The sequence below is a fragment of the Thermobia domestica genome, chromosome 1 (assembly GCF_964235325.1).
Source record: "Thermobia domestica chromosome 1, izTheDome1.hap1.1, whole genome shotgun sequence".
Classification (NCBI taxonomy): Eukaryota; Metazoa; Arthropoda; class Insecta; order Zygentoma; family Lepismatidae; genus Thermobia; species Thermobia domestica.
In genome coordinates this window covers 257459823-257479160 of record NC_137454.1, presented here as the reverse complement: position 1 = coordinate 257479160, position 19338 = coordinate 257459823, and positions in this window count along the sequence as shown.

Sequence of the window (19338 nt, the reverse complement as noted above, 5' to 3'; positions counted from 1 at the left end):
ACAGCTGGACGAAGATTAGTATTTAGTAAATTGTATGTGATGGAAGCTTGTCAAATAATTTAAAAAGTGAGAAAATTTATGCTAGATCATGGAACTGGTAATTTCAAATTATAGGACGTATCTATGACACACATTTGGCATCACGAATTCCATGTAACTACCGGTATTCAACTCGGCATTCTGCTATTTTTTTCGATCATCGCCTTAGATCGACTTCGATAACGACTGTCCGGTCGTGAGTTAGTCAGGTGGTAACCTACTAGCTATATAGTACAATAAAAAATATAATTTAGATCAATTAACGACTGACGATTTGTTGCAGTTACAATGATTCAGAATTTGTACAAAATTTGGTCATACAAATTCTTACGAATTAAATAACAATTTATGTCGATAGACGCGATCGCATTACTCCCGTATCATTCGTATCAATAAGGTTTATAAGCATTCATTATTATTATTATTATTATTATTATTATTATTATTATTATTATTATTATTATTATTATTATTATTATTATTATTATTATTATTATTATAGGGCGTTGATAACACTTTACCCAACCTTTACAGCCAGTTGTAAGTGCGGATGGTCGTAAGACGTTTGCTAACTGTATTCCCTAGCCCTACAGCAATGACAGTCAGCTTCCCCATTGCCTCCTTTGATTGTCTCTGATACGATACAATGCACCTATAAATAGGATACCTTCCGAATTCTTCGCGTTCTTTCTTATTCTGTTTATTACTGAAGTGTAAACCTCTTAAAATGGTAACAAAACGAAAATGAACAGAGAGTTCCGAAAGCCAAAAAGAAGAAAAAAAAAAACTTTATCTATATCTATATCTGGTTAAACGTATATTTTACTTCACACGTTGCCGAATCATCATAAAATGAATGAAAGACATGTTAGCCTTAAATGGGCAATTTTGGTAACTATTTGAGAATTTTTAATTGCCGATCTATTTTTTTTTTTTTTAACATTCCCCTTAAAACCAACTTAGTGGAAAGAGGGAAATGTGAATCATGACCGAAGAAGTTCATTATTAGACTGAAAAACACCTTCATAATTTTATCCTCCAATCTGATCGAAATATCTTCCTCTTCAAACACTTAAGCCTTTTCACCCTTCTACTGATAGTAATCATGCTGAAGTTTCTTGGAAGTTTGACGATGGCGCAATAACTTCTCAATAAAGGATGGAACCCTCCACAGAGTGAGGTGTTCTTTTTAAATAGGAACACGTTCTTCTAATGAGGACTGAAATGAGTTCATTTCTGTAGATAAGGGAAGATTACAAACGACACAAGAAACCAAACGAAACCTAACTAACAACCGCCCAGATCATGTTCAATTGTTTTCTCTTTGATCGTTCTGTTGTATACGGTTGCAGTTGAAAAGAAATAAGCCAAATAGGAGACAAAATCAGGCCACACACAAAAAAGATGGTTACATATAATTATTGAGTGTATATATTGCATACTGAATAGCTACACACAGAGACTTAACTAGATTCTATAAGAATAATTAATATTACTGGAGAGTACACTTCGGTTTTGGAATCTAGTTAAATTTTAAAAAAACATATGATAATAAAATAAGTTCCAACCCTTTATTAGTTGTTTGTAAGGTAAATAGACTGATGAAAAAGAAATGAAGATTCCGAAAAATTGTTCATGAACGAATATTACAGTGAAAAGCATAGACAATGAACGTGAGAGAAACTTAGAAATATCTTAATTTTCATTCTAATTTTTTCCCAAGTGAGAAATAAAGGAGTAAAAAGTAAGAAAGAAAAAATAAACAGAATATATGAAAATGAGCTATTTATGCTCGTGTTACAGGTTTGACAATAAATTTACATGTCTGATATTGGCACTCTGTGACTGCTAATCACGGAAAATTGTTTATCATGTAAGATTAATATTATGATATTTTTCTTTTGCAGGACATGTCGACGATCTAACTATCAGAGGGATCTTGTTGAACCATGCTAAAATTTCCTTTCTGTTTATTCAGTTCGTGAGTGGTAAGGAGAGCAAATATGCTATTAAGTTTTGGATGGTTGTTGAACTGAAAAATAAACATATTTTGAGTAGTTTTCCATGTGTAATGAGAGATAAATAGAGAACTCACCAATACCTCCTGTTGTGAGCACGTAATTCTATAACGTGTAAAACCTTTCTTGCACTCCGAAATACATATAACATGTGGCATCTTGCTAGAGAAGTAGAAAACCAAATAAGTATGCTTGATAATGTTCGAAACAACAGAAGAGATATTCTGTCTTCAATAAACTCTGATAATAAAGATTTGTGAGCCACAAATATACTCAAAACCGTGAGAGATATCTCATCTACAGCATACCAAAAAAGTGTACCTCTTCAATTCAGCCTCTTTCAGACTGAGGTAGACTATAAACGATAACAAACAGAAAATATCCATAAAAATTTCTTTTCAATAAACAAAAAGTTGGAATAGGCATCGTAGATCACATGGCACATAAATACTATGTCAAGCTATTGACAGAAAATGGACCGTATAGCTCTTTTATAATTACGGAGTTTTATCAGGAACATTACAAACTTGTGCCAGAAAAAGACAGAACTATCAGATCGGGATGTGAAAAACAAATTAAAGTTTGGATTGGAGTTTTCGGTACAAATTCTTATGTGAATCATACATGAAAGTGATTCGAAAATATATCGTATGCTGTCGTCCAAAAACACAGTGCACAGAATTTTCCTGAACGAAGCAATCACTTTAAATTCCTGTGGGCTAAAAACACTACACTGACCTCACTTCTACTCTTACCAATTTTCCAGACGGGTCACCATTTTAAATGTTAGCTTCTCGGGTATACAATGGTCAGAATTCTAAGTCCTTAAATCTCCAAGACAAATACGTAATTACTCTACAAATATTTTTTTCTTGAAGTTAAACTGAATAAAATGAAAGTTATATATTTTGTAACCTTTGTTTTAGATAATCTGTTGTAGAATAAACTACAGTAATTGCTTCATTGCTGTGTTCTATAGGTAATGAGACATCCCAATAAATAAATAAATAAACAATACAAGAATCGAAACTAGAAAGAAATGGATGAATGTAAGTGGAAATAGGTAGAAACATGATAAGAAGATTAGACAATTTTTTCGCTTAATATTCCTCCATATTGTTTCTTGTAGAATAAATTTAAAAATTGAGATCCACAATTATTTTTCTTTCAGCTACAGCACATAACATATTTATACGAAAGAAAATGCAACTTACCGCTGATTAGTCAGTTTGATGCTTAAGGCTTGCGTTACGTAGATGACTCCTCTCCGGTTAAATGGTAATTATGTTTCTTCCTTAAAATGATCACTTTTACAAATGCAGAGAAACACATATATTGATTTTTAATTATGTTACTATGGAAAGTAGCTATTATTAGTCAGAAGTACTAACAATGGAATTATCGTTCTTTTAAAAACCGATAGTTGTAATCGGAGGAAATATTTCACTACAAAATTAAAATTAATAGCAAGTTTTAGAAAACTTGAAAGCGAACTTACAAAACTAAATTGGATAATTGATAATACCTTACTTTATATGTATATACGTATTAGAGATCGGCCATAATACTCAAAATTAGCAACTTTGTAAAAATATATTAAGGGTGTTTATGATCTCGTCTAGGTTGACCAGATGTAGACAATAAAAGTAAAAGGTACGGACCACCGTACTAAACTTTTTTTCAATTTCTCAACTATCTCAAATATCACCTCTCAGGAATTTCTCAGGACAAATCAGTTATGTCATATTGTCAGATTATTAATGACATATTTATTTATGAAATATGAATAAAATCACTTGAATCGTTTCTGATATTTCGTTGAGAAAGAACTTTCCCACAAGAATAAGCTGTTGTTAGCAGAAAAATGACTTATACCATGGTATAGGGTTGTTAATGAGATACTGGTATATGAAATATAAACAAAATTCAGACCCGTTTTCACAAAAATCATATTTCTTGTATTTTCACCCTTATTTTTGGAGCGAAAAAAAGATTCAAAACTCCTCAAAGTATATTATAAGAAACTTAAGTTCAGGTGTGGATACGTTGAACGGTGGCCTCTAGGTGAGTGAACACCTTTAGATGCAACGAACGAACGGCCAAGTATAAAAAAAAAAAAAAAAAAATACTATTTCAGTATGTAGAGACCATGAAACGTGTAAATCGTTTGAAATATCGAATTTTATTTTTTTTTCACGATCACCATACTTTTTTTTTAAATCATCGCTCTAAAGTTAAAACGGAATAATCGACGAACTCGCATAATTTGACAATCCACCACGGTATATCATTGTTATGTCTTATGTCCTTGATCTACCAGCAAGGAGGAAGACGTTTAACCACACCAATAACAAGTGAAGAATAAAAAGGAATGAAATCTGGAACTGGAAGTATTTATTTATTTAATCTAAGATTAATCTTTGATTATTATCGACCCACTGAAAGTAACCGAATATCGAAACACGGAGTGTACTACGGACTCATCTGTTCGACAAATGTGAAACTATTTTCACAAAATAGCCCTCCCCGCTGATCCAGCGGCTAGCGCATGGGGTTTGATTCATGTGATCTAGAGTTCGATTTCCGGTGAGAGAGCACCATAAATTTAATCTCGCAGCCATGAATCATCCGTCTCCTTTAGTCTAAAGGGCATACTTCATTTGTTTGAAATCTCTCCGAACGAAGACTCAATAATGGAGTTTAAGAACACGGGAAAATTTTTCTACGTAACTAGGAGCTAAAAAATGGACGGGACACTTTTCTAAAAAATCGGGATATTTTTTTTATGAGATACAGGATAACTTTCCAAATACAAAAATAGTATGTACAATCCCGCCAAAAGCGTATCGCCTACTCACCCTAGTACCGCTCCAATTTCTTTAGGTTTTTTAAGTATATCACAGAACTCAAACAATAATCCTAAAATTTTCTCTGGGAATTTATTTTATATTTTGAAAATACTGCTTAGTTAATTCGTTAATATTATTGTTATATTCTCCATTATCAGAAACACGTCTTAAAATCATTCTGACGTCATAGACTTGATGACGAGCTAAACAAGAACAAATATCATCTTAAAAAGATTGACTAGTTGAGCTGAGCGAAGCGAAGCTCTTATACTCGGGTTAGCCGTTTGGTTGTCCGCGAACTCCTCCTAGACCGTTTGGCCGATCTCAACCAAACTTAGCACGCTGATAGAGTATGTCGTGCTGAGTGATAACATAGGTCGAAATCAAAAATCCGATGTACCATCGAGGAATAATCACCGAAAAACGCTTCCTGATTACGTAGTTTAAGCTCGCTCAGCTCATTTCATTGCAATCGGGTATATACCCGATTTATTCCTAGTTTATTGCAGTAGCGTAGCGTGGTGTTCCGAAATGGGGATGCCAAAGTTACTTGTGTAATACAATACTGCTGAAATCAGCAATGCATAGCTATTACGAGGGGAAATATAGGATTATAAAAAATGGGGGGGCAGGCCACCCTAAATGGTGGCCTAGTGGAGCATGCAGAAACAAATGCGTGGATTACGTTTGAAGCCAATAAGGAATTGTCTCAGTTCCTTCTTGCCACTACCGTTGTGACGAGAAAATTCTGCCCCACTGTTGTATGAACATTGTTTCCAGTATAGTTCCCTTTATTTTTTCTCGTGGGCAGCTTCTTTCTCCGCATACCATACTTCAATCTCGTTCTTTTTCAAAAAGAAAAAGAAAAGAAAAGAAAGAATACGTCAGCCCTAGAAATTTGTCATCTTGGGTCCGGAACTCAGACGCCTGGCCGTGAATATGGCCTGAGTGTATACGTATATCATTTGAAGATGTAAACAGAAAATACTTAAAACAACTGAGGGGGGTCTGTTTCTGAGTGTCTATTTCGTTGTCAGATATCCAGAGACTGAAGGACCCAAGCAATCTTTGCGAGGAGCGGGGAGTGCTGGCTCTCTTGGCCTACCAGATATGTGACCGTGATTCTACAGAATGCTTGTGTGTGTGAGCTCCCTCAAAGAGTTTATGGCTACGCCACTGGGCATACTATTTATTTATGATGAAGATTAATAATTTGTCTTTAATTACGATTATAATTACGATGCATTTAATTACGATTAATGCGTAACTATTTTTATATTATTATTCACATAACCGACATGCTTCAAAAAGGCATTGAACTAGCCATTTCTGTTTTGTTCTATTTCCTTGACGTCGGCGCTCGTACTTTCTGTACAAAAACTATAGCTAGTTCAAAATAGATAGAGTTGGAAATACTTGAGAATATGCCAGCTTATATCTAAAGCAAAATGTAGACTTGCAAGGGATGAGGAGAAGTGAGAAAGCAAGTAGTTGGGCATGCGCATTCGACAGAAAGCAGACGAAAACCCCGATGCTTGCAGTAGGCCTGGACGCCCAAGGAACATAGCATACGACAGAAGCAAAGACAGAAAATGTGCATCTGAGTGACGCGCATGCGCAGGTTCCGCTTGTCAAAGTAAGGCGAGAGCGGGCATTCAGAACATTGCAGTGGAAATACTTGTGATAATTAGAAGTAAACAATTTATATATAATGAAATGCGTAATTTTCTTATTAACAGGGGATGCCGGGCATACCGGCGTTCCCTTATGCTACGCCGCTGGTTTATTGAGCTGTATTTTGTACTTAATAGAAAAATGAAAAAAAAAATTTATTTAACGTCCCATGTTTATGCTTCTTTGAATCTAAGAGACTTATAATTAACGTAAGTGAATAATTATGAAATAATTGGTGAGATGGGAACGTGGGAGGAATTGGGAGAACCTAAAAAAGAACACAGAAGTCATATGGCCAGATGAGTGAACCAGTGACTCTTCACACAAGAGGTGAATGCTCTGTCACTTTTTTTTTGTACTTCTTGTATTTTACTCTTTCTCTCTCTTATTTTCTTTGTCTTGTAGTTTTCATCACTACTAGACTCGACAGGAATACAAACACAGAAACGTCGAGGATACTTAAAGATTCTCATGCTCTTCAGACAGAAGGACTCGAACACCCGATGAGTTGAGTTGACTATCAGCGTCTCTTTCAGCAGCGAGACTGTCTGAGACGTAGACCTACAGCTTAACGTGGGATCTGAACCACATGATCTTCCGCCAGGAATCAAACCTGGGTCTCCCACGTCAAAGACGCATACACTAACCACTTATCCACGACGGAGCTCACGAACACCCGATGAGTTTCACCTCACGATGGTCAACCTAACGCCTCAGACTGCTGAACTACACTACACCGGCTACCACTGAGCCACCGTGTCTACGTTTCCCATGAGAGATGAAACAATTTTCGTGGCAAGCAACGAAACGAGACAGAGCTTTATCAGTGGAAACAGATATAATTCCCGAGATAGAACAATCATGACACCTTTTCGAAATACGACAGGAAACGGCATGGTTTCTGCAGCAACTTGAAAAAAAAAAGTAAAAAAGCAGCACAAAAGCTAATAAAAATATGAAATTAAATCTTTAAGTTTTACGTCCCACGGTTATGGGTTAGGCTAAAGGAGACAGTGATGATGAGAGATAAATGAAAATGGTGGAATGAAGAAAGTGGGAGGAAACGGAAGAACCCCGAGAAAACCCACGAGCACGGTGCTTGTCCAACACAAGGCCCACACGGCGCGAGCTGGGATCGAACCAGAGACCCCAAGCACCGGAGGTGAACGCTCTACCACTGAGCCACCGCGCCCCCAAAAGCTAATAAGCAACATGTAGTACGTTCCATTTGTGGTCCAAAGTGTTACGAGTTTATGTATATACTTCCTTTACTTTGCACTAGAATATGCACCAGAATGCTTTGCATCTTTATATATTTACATTTAATACCAGAAAAAAGAAACTAACAATGAGGCGCATGAAAGAGTTTGGGAAAGAAGTAAGCCACGACCTGTTTTTAAAGATAGCTTCTCAGCAGTGGCGTATTTAGGGGAATGGGTATTGGGCTCAAGACGCTCCCCCCCCCCCCCCGAAGTTAATTTGTTATATGCAAACCGTCATTAAAATTTGTCGCCACACAAAAGGAAAATTATAAGTGCTTATTCACGTGTTGTGCATAGCTCCCCGAAACAAAATATTAAATGCGCCACTGCTTCTCAGTATTCGTATTGTGGAAGTGGTGGTACTAAGGGGAAAATATTGGGAAAACGTAAGTCAGAATAGAGATATTTATTGGTTGAATTATCTTTCAAAGAAGAAAAGAAATAGGAATATTCATTTGTTTATCTTTTTCCTGGGAATACAGAAGTTAATGAAAAGGCACTCAAGTAATGCAACAAACAAATATATAATCAAAAAAACAGTTTTACCAGTGTCAGTTAAGATTATATAATAATTGACGACAGACCAGTCGTGTTTGATAGCTTGTTCTTCCAACTAAGCTGAAGCTTGTTTCTAAACATGACGGACAAGGTCCTCCTCCCTGTGATACAGATCTTAAAAGAAATGAACTCGTTCTCACAAGAACAGTGATTAAATTAAGCCACCCAGACACAGGTTTCTTTGTCGGACGAATATATGCGTGATAATGAATTCTAGAAGCCAAAGCTAGGTGGCACTATGTGCCTCAAATGTAGTGACTGAAGATCTGTCTTCAAGACTTTTTTGTGTGTCCCTCGTGCCTCGTCCCTCCAATTTAAGCATTCCCTTCAGTCAGAGTCTAAGGAGGACCACCAACCACCGAGTATTTTCCTGTCTACTCTGTTTCTAGTTGTCATCATCACACTCTACCAATTAACTTGATATAAAACCCTGGCTGAAAGGCAGAAGGTCTTCCACCAAAATATTTTGTGGCGTTAGTTGAAGGTCAACACCGGATAACTAATATATATAAAGTGGTTTTAAATTCAGAGAGGTACATTATTACCTTTTCTGATCCCATCATTTACATTTTTTAAAAAATGTTAATTAGTTACAACTGTATATATGTGGTATATCTACTTCTAAATAGTTAACTAAATTAATTATCTTTCCTTTCTTTATAACCAATCACGAAGTGATATTTAAAGTACACAATCTACAAATTAACAACTACTTCCAAATAGCTAGTAGTTACTAAAGTTAAAAAGATAAAGTAACGAGTCACTTACTTTAGCATGAATCCTTCACAAAATCAATTGTGAAAATAGATAATAAGGTGCGGAAAGTGCTGAAAGAAATATTCATACACTAATTAAACATGAATTGCTACCAAACTTTTAAGGTAGCAAACATGCATTGCGAATATAATTTCTTGATTGAAACTATAACGATAGCCAAGGGATTGTGGTGTCTCCGCAGTAGAGCTGGGGACACTGGTACTCACTTCTGGTGCTAGGGACACTGGTTCGATCTCAAGCAAGATGAATTTGTGCTGGACTACATCGTGTCCATGGGTTTTCTAAAGATTTTGTGGTGAACTACATTGTGTCCATGGGTTTTCTAAAGATTCTCCCACATTTTCATTCCATCAAGTATTTCATAATCATCTGTCTTCCTTCAACCTAAATGACATAATGTGGAACGTTAAACTAGAAATTTAATTTCTTTTCCATAAAGCTATAGCCCAGTAATAATGTATGGAGGAGCTCAGATTCATGAGAGCTCCTTCGTGGCTAAGCGGTTAGCATACGCGCCTTTGACGCGGGAGACCCGGGTTCGATTCCCGGCGGGAGCTCATGTGGTTCGGATTCCACGTTAATCAGTAGGTTTACGTCTCATATAGCCTTGCTGCTGAAAGGGGCGTTAAATTTAAACTCAACTTAGATTCATGAGACTGAGCTCTGATTATACTGAACTATTGATATCAGTGCCGGATCTATAAGGTATAGACTGGGGAGCAGCCAGAACTCAGACTATGATAGGGGTATCATGAGTTTAATAGAAACTTTCAAAAATATAAATAATAGCTTAAATTAACTAAACTGTCATTAATTAATGCCACTCAGAAAACTGGGGGGGTCCAATAGTTCCGGGCTAGATCCCCCACTAATCGATAGATTGGTAGACTTTGTGATAAATGATGAATATTTTTATTTAGTTGGAGCTGCTCCTATCTCTCAGTGCGTATCATTAATTAATAATTGTATCCTGTATTATTATTATTATTATTATTATTATTATTATTATTATTATTATTATTATATACATTATCATCTTTAGAAAAAAGGACATTAGTGTTAGAAGGTAAGAGCTCTTTTGTGGGTATAAAGTTAGCTTGAAAAGTTAGCATTAGTGAGGGAGACTGGGCTTCAATTCCCAATAAGAGTTCATGTGGTTCGAACCCCACGTATAGCCGTAGATCCACTTGTCATGTAGCATCAATGCTGAAAGGAGATGTTAAACTTCAACCAAACAGCCATTAAATGTTAAATGTAACGTTTCAATTTATTTAAGAAGTTTAACATTAAGCAACTAAAAAATTTCTTTAAATCACTTGTAGAATACGGTATATTTTCATTCATGAATACATAATGTGACAGAAATATATAAATCGTGAAAATTACATAATTGGAAAAAAAAATGTACCAATTTTAATTTCTCATACTCAGATATAGTATTGCGTCTAAGACTAAATGATTATTGCCATATCTAGTAAATGCCTATAGTACAAAGTAAGCTGCATTGCTTCACAAAGTACTCGGGTAGTCCCCATATCCCTAGGTTAAGTATCATAAAGAACAATATCAGTGTAATATTAGTTGTAGTATTCTTAAAACTGCTTTCTTGGTCATCGACAGCATTGTCTAATATCTCTGCTTTCAAGCTGTCTGGTATCCTTGCATTCAAGGTTACACGGAGCATTGCAGTAGTAAACCCATGGCTGATACAAGTGGTTGCACTTATACGGTCGAGGGACATAGGTAATGAGTATGCGTAGAGATAGCTGTGTCAAGGATTCACTTCGTAAAACAACTCTGCTTGATTGGGAAAAACATACGTTTGCTTCAAAATGTGTCAGTAACAGGCCGCGTAGTAGATGTTAGAAAACACGTGAGGAAACGTGTGTTAGGTATGGAGACTTCTTGCACACCCTGTACATACAATCCATTAAAAGCAATCCCTTGTAAAAATCAAACTCTGTTCTTCACAACAAACAAACAAATAAAAAAAGAGAGGGTCATATATATAAAGCAAGTTTTCAAAACTTTTCATTCAGAATCTCGTACAGGCTGTCCCAGAAGTTCTGCACCATCAGCACATTGTGCTGCGTGACGCCGTGAGGTCAAGTTTGTGAGGTATAGGTGGCGCCACCAGAGAAAGTTTGTTGAAAAAACGCACAAAGGGATCAAGCGGAGGCAAGCACTGCATGTGTAGCGAGTGTTCCCGTAGTCAAAGTGAGCAAGATAAGTGAGGGTCAAATTGCAATTCGTGGAGTGCTACGATTTTTGTGAATAAAAGGACTAACAGCAAAAGCAGCAGCGGAGGAAATTGGTCGTGTGGAAAACGAAGAAGAGATGAATCGTTTGTTTCCATCTTCTCTGTGGAAGCTCTATTCAAATGGAAGTGTTTCAAATTAACCATTTCCAGTTTCAACGTTTATCGCCACAGAACGAAAACGATAACAGATAGCGAAAGAAGTTTATTGCAAACGATTCAGCGTCTCAAAACAAAATATCATGACTGTCCTCAACGATCTGAAAAAAAAAAAAAAAAACAGATGTGGTTAAAATTTACTACTAGTTCCGATTTCAATACTGATCTCCATAGAGCAAAAATGGTAAGAGATCCAAGATCCATTTTAAAGTGTAAAATTGAAACCTCAAAAAGTGCATTTGTGACGATTACTTTAACAAGTTTCATGAAATTACTTAAGCTACAAATATACAAATAAACCGAATATACCACGAATATCCCTAAGTTTTGGAACATGTATTTCCTAAATTTATTCGAACATGCAATGGTTTTTCGTTCGACATTTTCGTGCACTATCACTAGGTGCAGCAACAGCACATCTATCGTTGTTGTCTGCTGGTACCCGGTCATGTTGGCATTCGAGAAAAGAAATATGCTGATATAGTTGCCAAGCAGACCGCCTTGGCCGAGCTTGTGTAAGCATTGGCTTCGTCACTCCGACTTTTGTAGCTATTTTAAGATTCGGATGCGCTCTCATTGGCAAGCAGATTGCAACCACATGAATGAGAATAAACTTCACGTTGTGAAGCCGTTTCTGTGAGATTTGGCAGACATCCTAACGTTGAAGTGCTCCTGGCACTTTTGAGTATTGAACCCTCCCATCCCACACATTCTTCTTTAATACGTGGAATGTTATGAGGAGTGTATCATCCCTCTGAGTATTCGGCACATTCTTGTGGAATGCCTTGAGTACTCAGATATCAGAGAACGTATCGAGCTGTCCAACACTCTTAGGCATGCACTGGGATATGACCCAGATATTGTTGAGCGAATTCTTTGACCTGACAAATGTTCTCTGAAACTATTTATTCCTTGCGTATCTCTTTATTTAGCTGATACTCGTTTTAATTATTTTAAACGCAAATCTTTCGTTTTATCTTTATTATATTTATCGTTATTGTTATATGTTTTTTCTCTATTATTTTAATTATCGTTTCATAATAATAATATCTACTAGAACAAATGTCTCTCACCTGGCGTACGCGAACTTGTAAAGATACTTGGAAGCAATTTGAAAATAATTACTACTGACGGGAAAGATTGAATTACAAAGTTCGACATAATCTCAATAGAAACAGGTCATGATTTGTAATAACTCTATCCCCATCTATTAGCTCTATCTTTCATACGCCGTTTTTAAAAATATTTCTTTAGAGCTTTTATTATTAATACTAGCTGAGCCTGCGCTCTCTACACAGCGCATCATTCGCATATGAGCATAAATCTCCTTCTCATTCCTCATACCATATGAACATGTCCCTTTACAGACACAAGTGAAAGACGTCTTGATTTTAAAAAATCCGCGAGGGGTATCATAAAGGATAGATTTTTTCTCAATATCCCGCACCGTTTGCAAGATTTGAGCCTACTTCCGGTTGGAGCTTCTAATTCATGTATGACCAGTGTTTTCTTTCTTCTTGCATGCAGTATGTAATAAGCAAATACATTACATGTACAATTAATTATAATGTCAGTTATATATGGTGTTCATTGGGCAAAACACGCAAAAAATAAAGATTATCTTAGACTCGAGAAATGACTATCCTTCCTTTTTCATTATTATTTGGCCATGAAACAAACGCCTGACACATATACAACCCAAATATACAACAATGTTGTGTTGGAATGTATAATGCATAGGATATGATGCTTTTTAAATTTCAACGCTTCCAGTGTACCCTAAAAAATGTAATAAAGAAATAATAGCCATGTTTTTCTCAAATATTCAATTAGAACTGGACAATCTGCGCAAAATTTGCAATCGATCAGTGAAAACGTCATCTTTCTAGAGCCTGTAATTTCCAAGATCTCATTGTCGAAAGGATTGACCACAAACATATAAACGTCCTCAACATATAGTTTAAAAGAACTCGGAAGCACAATTCACATGCATTGATTTTAGAGAAGACTTATTAAAATACAAAGGCTTTGAACAACAATTGTATATCATAGACTTTATGAAAAAGATATAGTTAACTAATTTAGATTATTTAAAGTACAAATACTTAAAATGTTTGTCTCTGTTAAACGTGAAATCACACATAACCGTAAATGAAAGAGTTGAAAGCTAAAGTTATGGGTTGGAGCTCAGGCGCTCTTAATTGTTATTGTAGCATTTTAATAGATAGATTACATACTGCACGGCGCACCTTGCTGGTTTTTAATATTTTATATAAATGTATAATTTTAATGGTAAGGATTAATATGCAAATAGAACTAGTATAAATACCAGACCTGGTCTTAGTTATATTTATAAATAATTAATCTATATATGTATATATATTTAGTAGTAGTATATTTAGTTAAATTGTGTATTTAATTTGTCAACTACTTGTATATTGTGTATGTTTAATAACTTTTCTTTAGGGTGGAAACACTTCTCGCTGGAGTTGCAGAAGCGGAAAACATTTTTTTTTCTTTCAAGAGGAACCTTTGGTTCCCCGCACTCCGCGGAATGTACCATAGATAGTCTTCGTGGACTGCTATAAGTACGGACGGAAATTGGGTAACAGGGCTTCACTTTCTGGAGACAGTCACTGAATGATGTGGTTTTTGTAGGTTGGAGGTTCTAAATGAGGACCTGTTTAGGCGGAAATTCTTTTGATTCTAGCCCTGAACGATGTGGCTGTATAGGATGGTTACTAGTGAGAACCAAGGTATAGATTCAGTTGATAGGAATGCCACTGAGTAATGTGGTCTTAGGTTTTTTGGTTCTAAATTTGGAACCAAGATTACATAATTTAATTTAAGTGGGTTATTCCTAATTAATTAGTTAGTTTTTAGTTAATTTAGTTTTGTTCGAGTTACATAATGTGTGATTTGTTCGGATTTAGGTTGCGAAAATTTGACAAGTGTGTAGATGGATTTTAACTAGGGAATAATTAAATTTCTAATTTCTCGATTTCCAAAAGAGATGGGATTAGGGAAAGAATAGAGGAGATTGGACATAAGTAATGTTCAATCAAGCACTCAGCGAGTGCTCGTTTTTGTAATATTGTGAGTAAGAATTCTATAGTCGGGATTCTACATTATTGAGGCCTAGTCTTGAAACATAAACAAAGCTGATAGAGAGTTTCCCTAGTTAAGAATTTACCTGGGATTCGACGTAAGGATCCAAATTATACCTTTACCTAACTTACACCTAACCTAAATAAATTAGCTAGTCTCCTTATGTGAAACGGAATTCAGGTCAAATGAGTTCCACGACAGGGATTTAGGTGATGCACTCTATAAGTGACTAGCAGTGCTGATAGAAACTAATTAAGGAGTGTACAAACAGCTTGTAAGTGAACGCGAGTTAGTGACTCCACAGGCCCACCCCAATTAGTGTTGTATAAATCAATTAGAGATACAAGCTAAATTAAGAATTTCTAGTCAGGAACAATTAGGAGTTATCTTAGAATTTTCATAAGCCAAAACACTTTTAATTAGTAAATAAACTAATAAAATTTAAAGGAGTTCTATGATTTCTATATCTAAAAAATCGTATCCGAGAGATTAATATAATTAAGAGATAAATTCCCCTAGACATTTTATTGTATAAGCGAGTCTAATTGCACAACCTGCTTCTCGATGAGTTAAAGGAAAAGAGAAGGAAGTCCACAAGAGAAGGGTAAGACGACAAATCCATTTAAGACACATAGTGAGGAATATTGAGATATTACGGTGGAAGATCAAGGAGGGAGAAGATGAATTGAAATATTTCGTTTGATACTAGGTATAATTTCAATTAATTCCCTTTTCTTAATTTCGTTATGGATTTAATTGTGATTTTCTATATAATGGATTTATTCCTTAGATAAGGACCAGAAGCGTGTTGTACGAATAGGACGAGTGAGGTCGCATGATGTGGATTTTAGCCAGTAGGTTAGACCGCTAGTAAGATATTTAATTCGTGACTGTTGCATACGGTAGCAATATATAATAAGGATAACTGTTAAATGAAAGTGTTTTGTCTGTGTTGGGACTCAATCTGAGAAAGAGATTAACAAGACACGCAAAAGATTGAGAAGTTCTAGCATGTGCTATGCTAGGAACTGATAGATCGATTAGGACACTGGGATAGGACATCTTCAAACTGGAACCGACCACGAGGTATGGGCAATTGACTACCTAAGTGCCTTAATTAATATCTTACGAGTCAAATGTGGAACTCACCAGCAGAATATTTATCTGTACTTCCAACAGAGTCAAAACCAAGACTTCTCATGAAGCCACTTGCAACAAGAAGCACGGCATTTACAAGATCATTGCAGTTGATAACAACCAGAAATTCTTGTCCAATAGTTATTCAATCTAAATGGAGAAATAATGATGAAATAAATTTATACTGTCACTTAAATCCCATTAGTTATATTGCACTTCTACAGTTGTTATACAACACAGATATATAAAACTTGAAAAGAGGAAACGAAGATCTCACAAGAAATATTAACTTAGCTGCTTGTCACATGTATTCAAGAAGACACTGAGCAAACAAATTGGTTTCATATTACACCATTTCAAGACAGGTAACGGGGAAGAAATATGGATGGAATTGCGTTGCTTAGACTCACTATTCATTAAAACAAGTAGCTGGAACAAAAGGAATAATATGTTTCTGTTAGCATCAACAATTACTATAATGTGCTACGCAAATGAGAAAACATAAATTAAAGTTCTTTTCACTTTTGGAAATATACAAATACTCAATCATTAATAGGCCTGTTCTTTATTTTCTAAATATCTGTAAATGGTGAGCGAACTTGGCTGTAAACCGACGCGATAATAATTGTATTGATATTTTGGTGACTCAGTGATAAGACTATTCAATTATGGTGCCGGGGTTCTCTACGAGACAAGGAGAGATGGAATTTCCGTGACGAATAGAAAGAGAACACTTTGAGACGAGATGTCACTTTCACGTCATCTTTTCGTAATGAGACAGTCTCAATTCTTGTCTCTTTAGCAACCTTAATGCTAAGAACTTTTGATTCGACCCTATGTGTTTGTTCAAGATGAGCGTCTCTTTCAAGCACCATGACTACACGAGACGTGGACCTACGGTTTAAGATAATCCAAATCACTGTAATGTATTCAATGCTTTCCAACCGGGAATCGAGTAGGGTTCCCGATAATCCAGGTTTGGGCGGGATTAACCAGGAATTTTGTGACTTGTTTTGGAAGAATTTTTTATTGACCGGAACGGTTAAAATCAAGAAATTGTATCTTCCGTCTTTTGAATAATGAATATACAATACGTCGGTTATAAAAGTAAATAAATAGCATGCAAGTTGACAACTATCGTAATCGCGAGTCTCAGCAAAATAGATTCATCGAATTTAATTTTTCATAAAAGTATGTATCCATGCAGTTATGTTGTAAAAATGGAAATCACAGCCTGTTATTAGAAAAATATCAATAAAACTAATTACAAAAATATAAATATATATCAATATCAATAAAACGAATTATGTAATGTTTAGATATTTAGCTTTATAATTTAAGTTGCAATATCAACTTTTGCTAAAATCTACGACAATTATCCTTGCTTCCTAAGTCACTCCTTGCCCTTTAATGTGCTTCCTAAGTACATAAAAACAATACATTTCATCTCTTAAAAAGGAAAACTCTACGTAAAAAATACAGTAAGGTAAAACAGCTTGCTAAAGCTACTGTGCCTTCGATTTTATATATATATATATATATATATATATATATATATATATATATATATATATATATATAACTCTTTCAATATTGAAAGCCACAGTGGCTCAGTGGTAGAGCGTTTACCTCTAGTGCATGGGGTCCCTGGTTCGATCTCAGCTCACTCCAAGTGAACTTTGTGGTGGACAAACACCGTGTGCGTGGGTTTTATCTGGGTTCTCCCGTTTCCTCCCACTTTATTCCTTCCACCATTTCATTCATTTCTCATAATTACCGTCTCTTTTAGCCTAGCCGGCATAACCATGGGACGTACAACTCAAATATTTCATTTCATTTTCTTTCAATGTTTCAGATTTCTTTCTTTTTCTTCTTTTAGAATTTAACGTCCTTCTTCAGCACAAGTCTATTTGAGACTGGACATATAGTTGAAAATCCTATGTACGCCCACTGAGCATCTTATGAATTGTTGATGCTCAAATCAGTACTAGTTTTGCGCAATATTTTGCATTCATGACTATCTAATACAAAGTCAGCAGCTAGGGGGTGGCCAGGGGGACTGAAGGCCTTTCTACCTCCTTCAGTCGCTCTGAAACTTCCAATTTTTCGTTCAGAAATATGCATGAATGTAAAGTGGAGTCAAATCAGCTCCTCCAAAAAATTGTCTCAGTTCTATTCTGGCTATGAGCCTGCTAATGCATAATGCTTGAAACTTTTGAATTCTCATTATTATTTTCATTATCATTATAACTATACAGAAAGTAATGAACTTTAAAGTATGTATTGTTCAGGACTATGTTTTTCATTCTCATACAATAAAATTATGTTCATCAGAATATAAGTATAATAAATTGAATAGTAATATTCAAGTTGCTTCAATAAGTATGACAAATATTGCTAATTTAGTAAATATGTTATTATTCTACTATCTCAGGAACTATTTAAACATATTTGAAACCAAATAGTTTAGCAAATGGGATTTTCTGAAGACCTAAGTAACTTGTTTCTTTACAATATTTATGAGGTATTCCGTTTGTCCAATAGGTTCGCCGCCATCTTTAATCGTTAAATAGAAAGAAATTATATCTTGAGAATGCTCTTTCCTACGCGAGAAACCAATAAATAACTAAAATAAAGACAGAAAAATGTATGGTGGTCTTTATTTCATTGATCACTGTTTTACAGTGAAAATTTACCAAGTAAATATGTTTCAATTATTTTTAATGCATACTTATCATAAAGATTAGTTTCTTACATTAATAACTGCACATAGGTAGACTACCTTAAAGTTACCGAATTAAATTTACAACTCAGTTTTAGCTGGTTGTAGACATCTTTTAAATATTCGTATTTTAGCAAAAGTAACAAATCCCCTGACGATTCGTGCTACAGCTTATAGGAAAGAAGCAAGAACTCAAAATTTACTGCTAAGAGGTTTTACATCTTGTAGAAGTGTTTTAATCAAGTTTTGTTTTCAGAACTATAAGTTATCATAAAGTATTTTTGTTAACACAAGGGCCGGGGTGGCTCAGTGGTAGAGCGTTCACCACTGGTGCTTGGGGTCCCGGGTTCGATCCCAGCCCCAGCCAAGTGAACTTCGTGGTGGACAAACACCGTGTGCGTGGGTTTTCTCGGGGTTCTCCCGTTTCCTCCCACTTTCTTCATTCCACCATTTCACTCATTTCTCATTATCACCGTCTCCTTTAGCCTAGCCGGCATAATCGTGGGACGTAAAACTCAAAGATTTCATTTCATTTTTTTGTTAACACAACCATCTGGAATACTAAAAATAAGCATAGTTTGTATCTTGAGTTGATATTACGAAAATTTCACACAATAATCTTTGTTTCTTGCAATAGCATAACATTCTAAGGCATAGACTTCATGTATTTTCACTTTTGATTGTGAGATTTTGAAGGTTTAGTCGGAGGCAGATTAGCTCTCTACTTTTTCGTCCTGATTGAATACTGAATTCTGAAGCCCTAGAACAACTTGGTGGT